Below are 14096 nucleotides of genomic sequence, written 5' to 3' on the forward strand. Positions count from 1 at the left end.
CCACAGCCCCCCAGTTTCTTAATGAGAACGGGGTGAGAGACAGTGTCAAAAGCCTTCCAGAAGTCCAGGAAGACTATGTCCACTGCTACCCCTGCATCTAATGATCTGGTGATCTGATCGTAAAAGCCACCAGGTTGGTCTGACAGGACCTGCCACTGATGAACCCGTGTTGGTTGCCCCTAAGCATGGAGTCTCCTGCTGGCCCCTCCTGGATGTGAGCCAGAATAATTTTCTCGAACAGCTTGCCTAGGATCAAGGTAAGACTAACTGGCCTATAGTTTCCCGAGTCCTCCTTCCTCCCTTTTTTGAAGATGGGAAACACGTTGGCCCTCTTCCAGTCCTCTGGTACCTTTCCAGAGCACCACGAGTGCTCGTAAAGCCTTGCCAGGGCTTTTGGACTAGGAAGATTTTTCCCCCACTGCCAGGCTGGCTGGGTTGAAATCATCTGATGTTTTTGTTTTGTTTTGTTACCTTCCTAGCAGTTACCCCAACTTTTTAAATGTCAGTTGCCCAATTCATGCATATATTCTGTAGCCACACTGTTTTTCAGGTAAATTGGGAAGAGGACTGAAATATAAGTAAATCGTTTAAGAACCTCTGAACTAAGACCAGGGTTCTTAATGTTTCTTTTCAGTCGTAGAAAAACAGGACAGGAAGGAACCTCAGGAGGTTATTTGATCCAACTCTCTGCTCATTGTAGGTTCATTCCTGTCAAAACCAACTTAGACAAATATTTATCTAACTTAGGATTAGACTTCAAATAATGACAATTCCAAAACTTCTCTAAGTAACCTGTTCTAGTACTTTTAACCACCCTCCAAGTTAGCAAGTTCTTCCCAATATAAAACCTAAATCTCCTTTACTGCAAATTAAGTTCTGTTTCTTGCCCTGCCCCACTGGACAAGGGGAATGATTGATCACCATCCTTTTAATAACAAACCTTTTATGTATTTGAAGACTATTATTAAATCCATTCCCAATCTTCTCTTCTCCAGAACCAGTTCCAGTTTTTTCAACGATTAGAGGTTTTCTAGTCGTCTAATCCTTTTTGTTACTCCCTGCTGGAATCGTTACAATTGTCTTACCAGTAGTGAATAGAGAAGAAGATTCATTTCCCATGATTATTGACACAACACAGTATGCTCTTAGATTTTTATTTGACAATATAAATAACTAATTAATCTTTTAATCAATTCTAATTTAATGAGGGTTCATATTCAACACTTTTACCTGCCTGAGCCGTTTCTAAAGCCCTATAGCCTACCCTCACTTTTTATTTTTACATCATCCTAAATGCTTTACTTGGCACGTATTTTCATGGATTTCATAGATTTTATAGACAATAGGGCTGGAAGGGACCTCGGAAGATCATTGAGTCCAGCCCCCTGCCCCAGGGAAAGGAAGTCAGCTGGAGTCACAGGATCCCAGCAAGATAAAAGTCCAATTGACTCTTAAAGGAGTCCAGAATAGATGCTTGTACCACCTCAGGTGATAGTCTGTTCCAGGCCTTAGGGGCTTGGACAGTAAACAAGTTCTTCCTTATGTCCAGCCTGAAACGGTCTTGGGGGAGTTTGTGACCATTTGACATCCCATGGGAGGCTTTGGTGAAAAGGCGTTCCCCCCGATCCTGATGTACATCTCTTATATACTTATAGGCAGCCACCAGGTTCCCCCTGAGTCCAAGATTCTCCACTTTCTTTTTAAATTGTGGAGCACAGAATTTGAGACAGTACTCCAGCTGCGGCCTCACCAAGGCCAGGTAGAGGGGGAGGATGACATCCTGGGATTTTCTAGAGGAGCACCTATGGATGCAAGCCAGAGTTTTGCTTGCTTTGCTGGCTGCAGCATCACATTTGTGGCTCATATTCATACATTGGTGACTCATAGTAATCCAATTTATTGCAGAACTTTTTTCCTCCATTGTGTTAAGGACATTACATCTCATGTACATGTGCACACTTTCATGCATATTAGCCTAATTTAATGTGCATTACGGGCACACGTCTACACATGTGCACACTTAATGCACATTAAAACGGTGAAATTAAGCTAATTATGCCTAAATTTGATATCTGTAAATTTAGATGTGATTAGGTAAAGCACATTAACAGACATGCAAATGTGACCCAGCACTAACTTTAAAGCAGGCTCTGCCCAACCACTAGGGACACATGGCACAGTTCCAGGGACTTGGCACTAACTTTAGATCCAAGTGCACTAAATTTAGTGCCAAGTCCCTGCACATGTAGACACCTGTCAAAAATTGCTTAATGCACATTTGCTTTATGCACATTAAATTTAGTTATGCTTAAATCATGTGCCGATGCACCCAGTGGGTGTGTCTACACATGCATTTACTCTGGCCCAAATTTACTCTGGTGTAAACTACTCATCTCCAGAGTGAGGATTTAGGGAAGGATTCTGCACATGTGAGGATTAGGGAAAACATTTGCACCCAGTTCCCTACAGACTTCAATGCACCCCTGTCACCACCAGGGGGAGCGTGAGGCTCCCACTGGGTGCTAGCCCAGAGGCTATCAGGGAGCACCATGCCAGGAGACAGCTGCCTTCTGGCTGTGGGGGAGCTGCCTGCTTCTGGGGTGGGGGTGATGTCCCCCTGCCCCGGCATCAGGGAGTCCCTGATCCTGGCTCCCTGATCAGGGGCATGGGGCTTGGAAAGAGCTGCAGGGGTGGGGCAGTTCTCAGACCTCTTCCCCCATGTTCATCTTCCAGTCTGACTTCCATGGTCACAGAGCTTGGGCTGGGAGACACTTATCTGACAGCAGTGGCTCTGAGACTGTAATGCTAATCTCACAGCCTGAGCTCTGGGGTTTCAGGGCTTGGTCTGAGAGAACCCTTATCTAGGAGATAAGGAGACCATTATAGGGAGACCTTTATCTATGGACTAAATCAGAGAGGTAGAGCAGAAGTTTTTGTAAGCCCTGTAGTCCCTTCAGAGTATCTGATGAAATCAACAGGTGGGCTTTATGCAGGCATTAGGAGATAGATTCTACTCGTAATCATTTGACTTTTCCTTATGAAATCTTTAGCCAGCCCATTTTTAGCTCAATGCCCATCCCATAGACCAGATCTATACCTCCCCAAGGTCCATAAGCTATGGTTCTACATGCTAGATTAGGCATGCAGGGCAGCATGGAGCCCTAATCTTGGTTTTGGGGCCAAGCAGCAGTTACATAGGGCCCCAAAGCCCAGAGACCAAGCCCCATGCAAGAGGCTGGGTAAGGTCACAATGGGGTGCAGGAGTTTGACCTCAGCATGTAGGAATGACATGGGAATGATTCACAAGCCTGCACTGTTCATCTGGTCCATAGATTCAAAACTGTGAGTGCCACTGCTCTGGACAATACAAAGGTACTCTGGAGTTTAAAAATATATATATTGATATGCAAAGGGCAGACCTTAAAACTTCATGTGAATAGGTAATTTTCAAATTAAATTTGAATCCATTATAGTGTTATGATTAATTATTCATTTGTACACTTAATCTGTATAGAATTATCTCATAGAATATAGATAGTTGTGTTTTGGTTACTGGGATTATTTTGATGACATCTGCTTTGTATCACTGTCAGCTTGTCTGTTACAATGTTCCATACTATTCTGTAAAATCTTATATCATAAAAAAAAGAAAAGAAATTACTGCTGGGCTCATTGCTAGTGAGAAGAATTATAATTTTGTAAGCAAACTAAAAAGAACAAAGGAAAAACAGGGAAAATCACCTAAATGTTTCTACTTGATTCCAAAAGGTGCCTTTAGTGATGGGAATAATTATTTATAACTTTTTTGTTCACCTAACTGTTTTCAGAAGGCTTTAATTAGAGCCTGTATTTAAGCTCCTTTTGTAATCCACACTTATATGTGAACTAGCTAACAAAAAGCTGTGTGATTAAATTGTGAATTCAGTTGCAGGCAGGTCTACAGACAGCTTTCAGCATTTTTGTATTCCTTCTTTCTTTGGATTAATAAAGCATTATTAACTAATAACCCTTTGAGTAGGTTTGGAGTGTATGTTTAATCACAGATAATTTAAAAGATATCTTATTATGTTAAGTACAATATTTGTATCTGCTTACTTCTCTAATAATAAGGTTCAAAATATATCAATTAATGACAACATATCTACAGAAACTTGATTTTTTTATCATACATTTTTCATTATTTTTGCTCATTGTATTGGGCACATCTACATGAGATGCTTAACATGCATTGGACAAATTCTATTGCGCATTAACAAGGCTGGCAAAAACTATTCTAATGTGCTACTATGCAGTAGATGTAGTTCAAAGTGCATTATGTGTCACACATAAAGCATGCGACTGCACTAATGCTGCATTAAATTAGTCTCTGTTATTACAGGTACTAAACTTAATGTACCATAATTACAGTGCAATAATGAACATATAGATGTATTCATTCAGACATATTGTTTTAATCTTAAATGGAGTGCAGATACTGAAAATGGTCACCAATGGTGCACTGCAAGCCACTAGGGGAAACACTACTGGATACTAAGAAGAAATACCCTTGGATGCTACATATTCAATTTATCCTATGTGTGTATTAAAACAAAAACCCAAAATAAAAACAAAGAATTCTAGATCTGATGCTGGGACTCAAATCTTATTCCTATATCAGGTGCACTGGTTGAAACAGAAAGGGTTACATTCTATTATCCCTTGGCATCTAACTGACCATATTTGGGTCATCTACAGGGCATTTTTAGTAGTAACACACCCAGGAGGATCCTATTCCTGGATGCATAATTTGTGCACATTAATTACTATATGAAATTATGTAGATGTGCATACTGAGCATGTGCAACCAAGGACCATACACATGACCCTTATGGATGTATAGCTGCTTCTTTTGAACTGGAGCCACTAATACAGTCTTTAGAAAAAATGAATGGAGGGCAGTGTAGGGTAAAAGCTTTTACCCCACTGGGTCCAGTTTGGACAAGAATCCAGGCTCAGACCCATAACCCTCTTCTTTCAAGACCAATAGCAACACAGCTTCTGAATTCCTCCCCTCCTCTTGGTCTCATATATCCCCCACATACCTCTCACTCATGACTTCCTCAGGCGCAGCTTCTAAAAAAATAAAGAGGAGGTACTGGATAATGGCTGACCTATGGGGTGGTGGTTGGTAAGTGAGAGAATGCTGTGCTCATTAGTGAGAGATCCCTAGATTCAAACCTCTCTGCTTGAGGATGTCTGAGAATGCAGGTCCTCTGGCCTCCCAGGTGAGTCTCCTAGCCATTACCTTTATGGGTGCAAGGATGGAAGTGTGCTATTACTCTTTTGCTCACCTGTGATGTGTACACAGTTGTCTACATGTATAAGACTATTTGTCTAAGGCATGGACATGCCAAGAATGCTCTGCAGATGACAAGGAAAAATAGAAAGTTAAAGGTGGATAACCAAACCTAGACTCCTGGGTGACCAGGTAATTAATAGAATGCTACCCATAGTGTTTTGCCTTTAGATGAGTCCAATAGGGTGGTTGATGCCATTTAGTTCCTCTCACTGCCTGTCAGTCATCTTCCAGGATCAGGATGAAAGAGTTGCATTAAGTAAGGATGTTAATATTTGGGCCTACATATTAAAAGAGGAAACAACAAAAAGGGGGAATAGGAAAGGGAATGCAAGCCATAAAGTTTAAGAAATGCAATAGAAAAAATTAAATTAGGAGTATTTCATTACATTTTCTCATTCTACAAGAGCCATAGACAGGTCATGATATTGAAAATTATAACAAATCTAAAACTGATAAATAGAAACATACATTTAAATGACATATATGACTAAGACAACAGTAGAATTTTTATAGGGACTATAAGAGCACTTGTAGTTAAATAGGAACGTGCAAATTAATTTAGAAAAAAACCCTAGTGTTTTCAGGTATAAATAAACTATAAACTGACAGGCATCAGAAATAAATTCCCTCTGTAGACAGAATTTGCCTTGTCCACTTCATAACCAGTTGCATCTCTGAATTAGCAACATTGGATGCTAGTCATAGAACAGGATACTCAATTGAATGGAACACTGATTTGATGTAGCATGGCAATTTTGTTCTTTTCTGCTTTTTGTTTTTCAGAGTCATTGTTCTGGTTCCTTGTTGTCAGGGTATTTTTATTCCTTAAAATAAATTCAGTTCTGCTTGAAAGTATCTGAGGGGTTTTGTTGTTGCTATTGTTGGGTGGGTTTTTTTGTTTATTTTTTGTTTTTCCTCAGTTTGGGGGATTTTTTTGTTGTTGTTGTCACACACAACGTATTTTATAGAAATTAGGGATAGAAACAATTTGTCTCATTTACCATTCTGAAATATAATATTTGTCTCTGTTGTATATCCAATAAGTATCTACTACTCCAATCATATATTAATTCCAAAACTACTGCCACTTTTATTTAGAAAAAAATCAGCTATGAAAACAATAGGGCAAAAGTATATATTCTCTGCTGGAGCAAAATAATACTTACAAAGCAGAAGCTGGAAGCTACTGTGTCTACTATTCCACCTGCAGGAGCTGGCAATAATAAAGACTGTTCCATACAGAACATAACTTTTTAAGTTGTCAAGGCAGTTCTTGACAAATCTTTATTTTTCCAACTGTTTACTGCACACAAGGGTTTTGAAACATAACAGTGCATACAGATATCTTTCTATACTTGTTCATACTACAGAAAATGATGGTACAAGAAGACTGAAACCCTAGAAGCAGATGCTACATGTCACACTTCGATATACCAACCACTAGGACTCCCCTTAACTATTGTTTTTCAAGCTGCATAATTTTATGGTTGAGGTAACAACATAATGCTAATGTTTATCTTCTTAATTAGACCATAGAGATAAATACAATCTATTGCACTAGAAAATTCTGGGATTGACTATTAAATGAGATTACATATTATTCTATGTTTATTTTCATTTTAAAATTAGATAAACTTGTCAGAAAAAAAGGTATAAATTGTTAAAACAAGCAACATGAACTTGCTACTTGTGAACAATTATTTACATTTTTTAAAAATAATAAACACCTTCAGATCAAACTATTGTTTTTCCAATGTTACTGGTATTTGGAACACAAAAAGATCAATCTTATTTTCGTTGTGAGGAGCTGGTTGGATTAGTAGCTCAAGCAGTAGCCCTCCACCTTTTGAATCATACATCACATCCAGTATGTAAGGCTTTAATTAAGTTTGATGATATCTGTTCTGTACTTAGCAGATAATTTACATACCAGATCCAACACATCTAACAGTTTGGCACAGTGCATCTCTTTTGATCATGAAAAGCTCAGAACTGAGATTTTATAAACAGAAAATTATATCCCATCCCTCAAAAGACACACTTTTTTGTTCAGGCAGGACTGGGTTCATTGAAAGGCTGCCACAAAACACTTTCACTTGGATTGCATAAAACTTGGTAACATACAGCATTGTTATTATTGTAATATCTTTTGTAGAAATATGTGAACCAATTCATCACCAAAATATTTCTATGATGAAAATTTGTGAGGAAAGTTTAATTTAATGACATTTGGAATACTTTTTAATACCTGCTGCTTTTTCAAATTAAACATATATTTGAAAAAAAAACAAATGTTGAGCTGAGGCAATTCCCTAGTCCTTTGCCAGTTGTTCACACAGTATCAAACTAGCTTCCCATGTCTTTTTATGAATATAGATTAATGACCAAATAAGAAAAAACCCTGACACTAAGTTTGAAATTTGGTTAAACAACAAATCTGAGTTATTCTTTTGTTCCTTCACACGCAGCCAAAAATTAGATTATCTACTCCATCCCTCTAAAAGCCCTCAACCTCTGAACTGAACTGGTTTGAGAACTCAGATGATCAGTTTTATTTTTGGAAGGTTGCCTAGTGGCACTGAATGTAGTATTAATAAGACTAACCACTCTACCACCTGCTTCTTCTTACACTGAAGCTCAATAAATTAGCAGGATGATGTTGTAGGTATACAGTTCCTGCCTTGCTGCATCAATGTGACCTAGTATTTTTTGACTGAGAAGGAAATACTTCTGAGAGAATAAACTATTAACTCCCTGAAGAGCAGAGAATCAGATTCTCAAGCTAATTTTAACTCCTTTGAGACCTGCACATGGGAAATAAGATTATAAGAGCCATAAGACTGATTGAGTTACTTTTGAAAAGGGAAAAATAATATTTCAAGGCCAAATATATAGGCATGTTTCTATAATTTATGGGAAGAGAGTTGAGCATCTATCAGATTAGTCACTTGCCCAGCTATGGGTTTAGTTCTCATGGTGGGGAAATGCAGGTCCTATTTGTGTTGAAACAAGCAGTATAGTCTAGAGCCCAGGGAATTCTCTCTTCTAGGGCAGTGTCCAGGACACTGCAGTGTAGATCAAGGTGTCCTCCTGTTTGCTATTCTTTTGACCCCATACCCCTCCCTTGTAGTAAATCATCTTAAATAGGAGAAGTAGGGGGTGCTCTTGGGTCTGCTTAACCTAGGGCTTTGTTGTGTAGGGTACTTTATTGAAACAAAAAGCAAGAAGCTTATATGAGGTGAGAGAAGTTCAAGGTGAGGCCTAGATCCTTAGTTTCCTACTTCCTGAGCTCGTGCTTAAATCTCTAGGTAAAAGCTGTGACGGCTCCCTGCTATACTGGTTCTCCTGTAAATAAAGTTTTGAGATGCCAGCCCTCTCGTCAGGGGAATTAGAATTGCTACAGAATGAAAGTGCCAGTAGCTAAGCATGATCAGAAGGACAAATCTAGTTGTGCCGGTGGAAACAGGATACACAATCCATGTAAGCGGCACAAACTGCCTCTTTTGCGTTCAGTGACAGGAGTACAGCAGGGAAGTTACATCTCCCTTTCTAATAACACTAACACTTGTGTTCCCAGTTGACCCAGGCACAGGCAAAATCCCAGAGGCACTTCCTGCCCTATCACAGCCACAACCTGGGGCTACATGGGGTATCAGGCTTGACAGAAAAAAATGCACTTCCTCTTCCAGTACCTGCATCCTGTCACTCTGCCCCCAGCTCACTGGGAGCAGATGCTGGAAGGAAAAATCTGACCTCCATCACTACCACTGTTCTCAGCTGATGGAGGCATAAGAACAGCCCCAGAGCCTTTCCTGCCCCACTCCAGCCATGGGTTGCAGGGAACAGATGCACAGTCAGGCTTGACCCAGGTCAGTATAGCAGTGTAGGTTTCTCCTTCCAGTGCCTTCTCCTGGATAGCAGGGGACACCTGGGTGTTATGTGTAGTGGGGAGAAGCCAATCAGAAAGCAAGGACTCAAAGGAGGACCATCAAGCTGAACCTGGCTTGCCATGCTACCACTCTTCATAGCCTCTGGCTTGACCAAGGCCCTGGAACTCCCTTCATGTATGTGTCACCTAGGGACAGTGGCAGTGGCAACAGTGGATAGGTCTCCCCACCCTCCCACCTTCCCCCCCCACCCCTTGTGTGCCTTTTCACTTCCCAACTTACCAGTGTCTCCTGCCAGCCTGGGGACTCCACGCCTTACCCCAGGCCCTCCAGGATATTTGTATATAGCAACTGTATCCACATTATAAACGCTTTACCAAACCCCTTAGTTTGGAATATAGGAAAAGGTGCCTTCAAGACACACAACCAAATATCTGTTCTTCATCAAGTGCTAAACAGGGCAGTTTTTTAATGTGCTAAATAGAAACTCCATATGACTTTTATGTTATACACATTAGAGATTCCTAACCCCATCCAACCATGCTCTATTTTTTCCTCTGCTTACATTCCTTTCCTTACAGATGAGTTTCTTGGAGTACAGAAGTATCAGTCTTTTTTTTAAAGAACAGATAACATTTTATTAATTTTTCTTGGGGCTGTTAAACCTCTTCATATTTCAAGATACACAATGGGATTCTCAGTGGCTATATTTTAGAATTCAGTACTGCTCCTACTATATCAATAACCTCATGTATATTATCTGAACCATGAATTTTTTGGTAAATCCTACTTAATTTTTGCAGATTAACTTGGGGAGGAGCTAATACAAACTGCATGATAAAGTTTTGGTAAGGAGTTTGGCATCTACATTTGTTAAATAAATTGGTATATACTTAGAACAATTAACAAAACCCCTGCCTGGTTTAGGGGTTACAGAAATAATTGATACATGTAAAGTGGTTGATAGTGTGCTTTGGTTCTTACTATCATTATATACATTCAGCAGTTGAGGTAACAAAATAGCTTAACTCTCTTGTAAAATTCCACAGAAAATCCATCACTGTCTGGAGATTTATTATTGTTCATATACTTAGGGTCAAAGTTATTTTGCCTAATGAGAAAGGAAGTTCCAAAATTTCCTTCTCTGTCTCTGAAATGTGTTGTTTGAGCGTAAAGTTCATGAACCTATCTATTTCCTCACAAGTAACATTCAGATTCTTAGTGTTCAAATTAGAATAGAATTTACTGAACTGTTGGTTAATTGTCGATGTCATATCCATATTCTCAAGAAAGTCTCTTATAACTGATATTTCATTACAGTTGGATTTACTCTTTGGGTTGCACATTCCAGTTCCCAGCCAGCCCTGGGCTGCTTGGGGATTTCTCTGCCCAGCCCAGGGCTGGCTGGGAGCTGCCCCAGAAGTGGGAGAGCTCCCTGTTAGCCCTAAGGTGCTTAGGGATTTCCCTGGCTAGCTGGGAGCTCCTAGACAACCCCCAGCTGAGCAGGGAACCCCTACTGTGCACAGGACTTGTCTCCATTTGCACAGGGCCAGGAGAGCTCTGCAGCTATAGCTGTCTGCTGGCTGTCTGCCCCTCTTGATGTGCACCGGGCCAGGGTCAGCTGCCACTGAAGCTGGCATAATTCTTCTGGCCCCATGCACATAGGGAACAGGCCTCATGGCTGCTGCAGAAGGCCAGAGCAAGGTAGAAACAGTCCTGTATTAGGCTGCTCCCACTGGGAGGAGATTTGTTCCCAAAAGGCAGCATGTGTAGATGTGTTCCCAAGGAAGGTTTACTGCATGGTAATACTTTATTGCATTAATAGCAAGTGTAAGCACACCCCTTAGCATGGTCCAAAACACCTGTAAAAGTAATAGAGGTATTTACCACAAAGCCAAATAAGTGCTGAGAAATTAAAATGTAGTCAATTCTGGAATATGCTGAATGAGGCATTGACCAAAAAAAAAAAATAATTCTTCTTTGTTGGATTCACTATTCTCCAAATATCTACTAAACCCTGGTCTGACATATGTTTTAGTTACTTTCCTAGAAGTAGCTTTCAGGGATAGAGAGTCACAAGACCTGTGAATGACAGGATCCAAGCAATCATTCAAGTTTCCCTACAAATATATGTTCTGCAGTAAGAAAGCTTTAGAAAAAGAATAATAAAATATTGGAGTGTCTGCATTGGGAACACAGACACATCCCAAAATAAAAATGGAATCCTTAATTTTAACATTTTCAGAAACAAATGTACCATGTGAATCATCAAATATGCCAGTTAAATGGAACACAATGGAAAATAATTGTTGTGCTATATACACTAGAGATTCCTAACCCCAAACATTCTCTAATTCTTTATATCCAGATGAGTTTCTTGGAGCATAGTAATATCAGCCATCTGTTTTATTTCTTCTTTTTTTTAAGAACAGATAACATTTTCTTCTTTTTAATGAGACTACTAAGGCCCTTCACATTCTAAGATATACATTTATGGGATTAACCATTCTCAGTGACTTTATCTTCTCATAGGCAAGGGTGCTACTGATCACCAGAGAAGCCAGGCAAAAAGAGGAGCCAGGGTCTCAAGCTAGAGGGCAGGTCTTCACGGGGTTCTTTGGGAGAGGAAGACAAGACAAGGCTTTTTTTCTGTGGGGTCCAGAGTCAAAGGCCCCTGCTACACATTACATATATTACACAATTAACTGGTTAATTGCATAATACATTTAGATAGGGCACATGTGCAAAGTAATTATCACACAATAAAAATGAGTATCCAGCTATAAAAAGAGTCAACAAGCTATAATGCTAATGCTTGAAAATGTATAACAACTCTATGGGTGTGTCCAATCAAGCATGGGCATGTTCTTGCTGTGGCACAAATAGTACCGGCACACATTTGCCACTCAGCACACACCCCTGCATGTGTGCTTTGTTGTGGGATACATTGTCCCACTTTGGGCAAACTGCCCTTGCCCAGCTCCACTTGATTCCCGGTGTGCTGGAGCAGTCAGGGAACAGATGGAGCAGTAGAGATGCTCTGGCTAGCAGTCAGACTGTGTCATTGGAGGAGCAAGCCTCCATTTGTTCTGACACATGCTATTTTTGCATGCTCTACACTCCTCTTTTCTTTTTTTCTACTGGAAAATCTCAGTAGCAAATTTTGCCCCCACTCTGCTAATTTGCAGTGCAAGGTATGTTTTAGATTTTGTGTGTGTGGTTTGTGATACCACAAGGAGGCTTGTGGTATCACAAACCACATGTGCCTTCATGTGGGGATGCGACATATAGCTGGTTTCTATCTATTTTAATCTGAATGTATAGTAGGGCCTTTAGAGCTTCTCTTGAAAGCATCATGATAGATGATAATATGAATGAAGGGTTCATATGTTCTTTTTCTTATAATAAAAGCCTCCTGGCATCTGAGGGTGGCATCCTATTCTTTCTGTATGCCTATGTGTACATGTTTAGTCATGTACATCCAGAAGAAAGCCAATAATGTATAAAATTGCATTCTGCTTCTGTGTGTGTAGCCCTACGCACTTGGGCAATTATGTAGAACTATGAAAAATGGGCTGCAAGATGGTATGGTGGTTTTAACACAGTACTAAGAAGAAAAAGGCGGAAGCAAAATTTAAATTGGGTGATGGGTAATGGGCATTTATGCTTCTGGCTCCCCAGGTGTGTGGCTTAGCTATTTAGGAGGAAAGATTACTCTGTCTCTCTCATACTTACATGTCCAGAAGCATATGGCTGTGTGTGAAAGAACAGAATACCAACAGCAGCCCTGGCTCCACCTGCCCCACAGAGCACAGCCCAGTGACAGGTGGCTGGAGCTAGTTTCCCAGAGCACAGCCTGGCCTAGTTTGCCCCAAACAGATGCAGGGGCACTCACCCGCTCCCATGCCCTCCCGGACCAGTGGCGCATGGCAGTGCATAGTGGAAGAAGCCCCCTTCCCCAAGTCCCATGCCCTCCCCCACCCAGGTGGGGCAGCTATTCCCACTTCCAGCCCCAAGCTCTCCCTCACTGTGGGGGCGTTGCTCTTCCTGCTCCCCAACACCCCTCCACCCACAACAACAGACTTACCAGCTGGAGGCAGCTGTGTCCAGCATCCTTGAGGACTGCCGCCTGTTTAGTCTATGGCTGAATCTCTGAATCAGCACCAAATCTTTGATTCCAAATTGGCCAAATAGAATCAGGGCAGTCAAATCACCAAATTAAATTACTCTCCCTCCAAATCAGCTGAATCCAAAGTGAATATTTGCTGCTTCACACAGGCCTAGTGAGCATCTACACGTGCATGCCTATAATACTGTTTTGCCCTGTGGGGTCAGGGCAACTCTCAGGATTTCAAAATCACATTGTTAGATGTGTGGGTGTGACACAATTCCACATATACAAACACACAAATCAATTAGGTGAGCGCGCGTGCGCGCGCACACACACACACACACCCCCCCCAACTCAGGCACAAATGCATCCAAGATTACCAGCCTAGGCACATGCATACCTATCACCAATTTAAGCACATACACACACCAAAAATTAGACAACAATCAGTTGTCAATACCCACATACAGATCACTAATTCATATATCACACACACGATGACATATATATATATATTCACCAGTTCACACACATATCATCCACATACACATAGGTGAATTCCTAACTTGGATGGTGGGTGTGTGTATATGTGTTCTTGGGATACCTGGGGTGAAGGTTAAGGTGAGAGAGAGAAAGTATAGGGAGTGAAAGTTGCTGGGACTGGGATTAGAACTGGTAGACTAGAGAGAAGCTAGGCTTAGGAACTGAGGCTTGGGGTTATTTAGGGTCAAGTGGCCCCAGGGTTACTTGAGGTCACTGG

The sequence above is a fragment of the Gavialis gangeticus genome, unplaced genomic scaffold (genome assembly GCF_001723915.1).
Source record: "Gavialis gangeticus isolate Ggan-Ray unplaced genomic scaffold, GavGan_comp1, whole genome shotgun sequence".
Lineage (NCBI taxonomy): Eukaryota > Metazoa > Chordata > Crocodylia > Gavialidae > Gavialis > Gavialis gangeticus.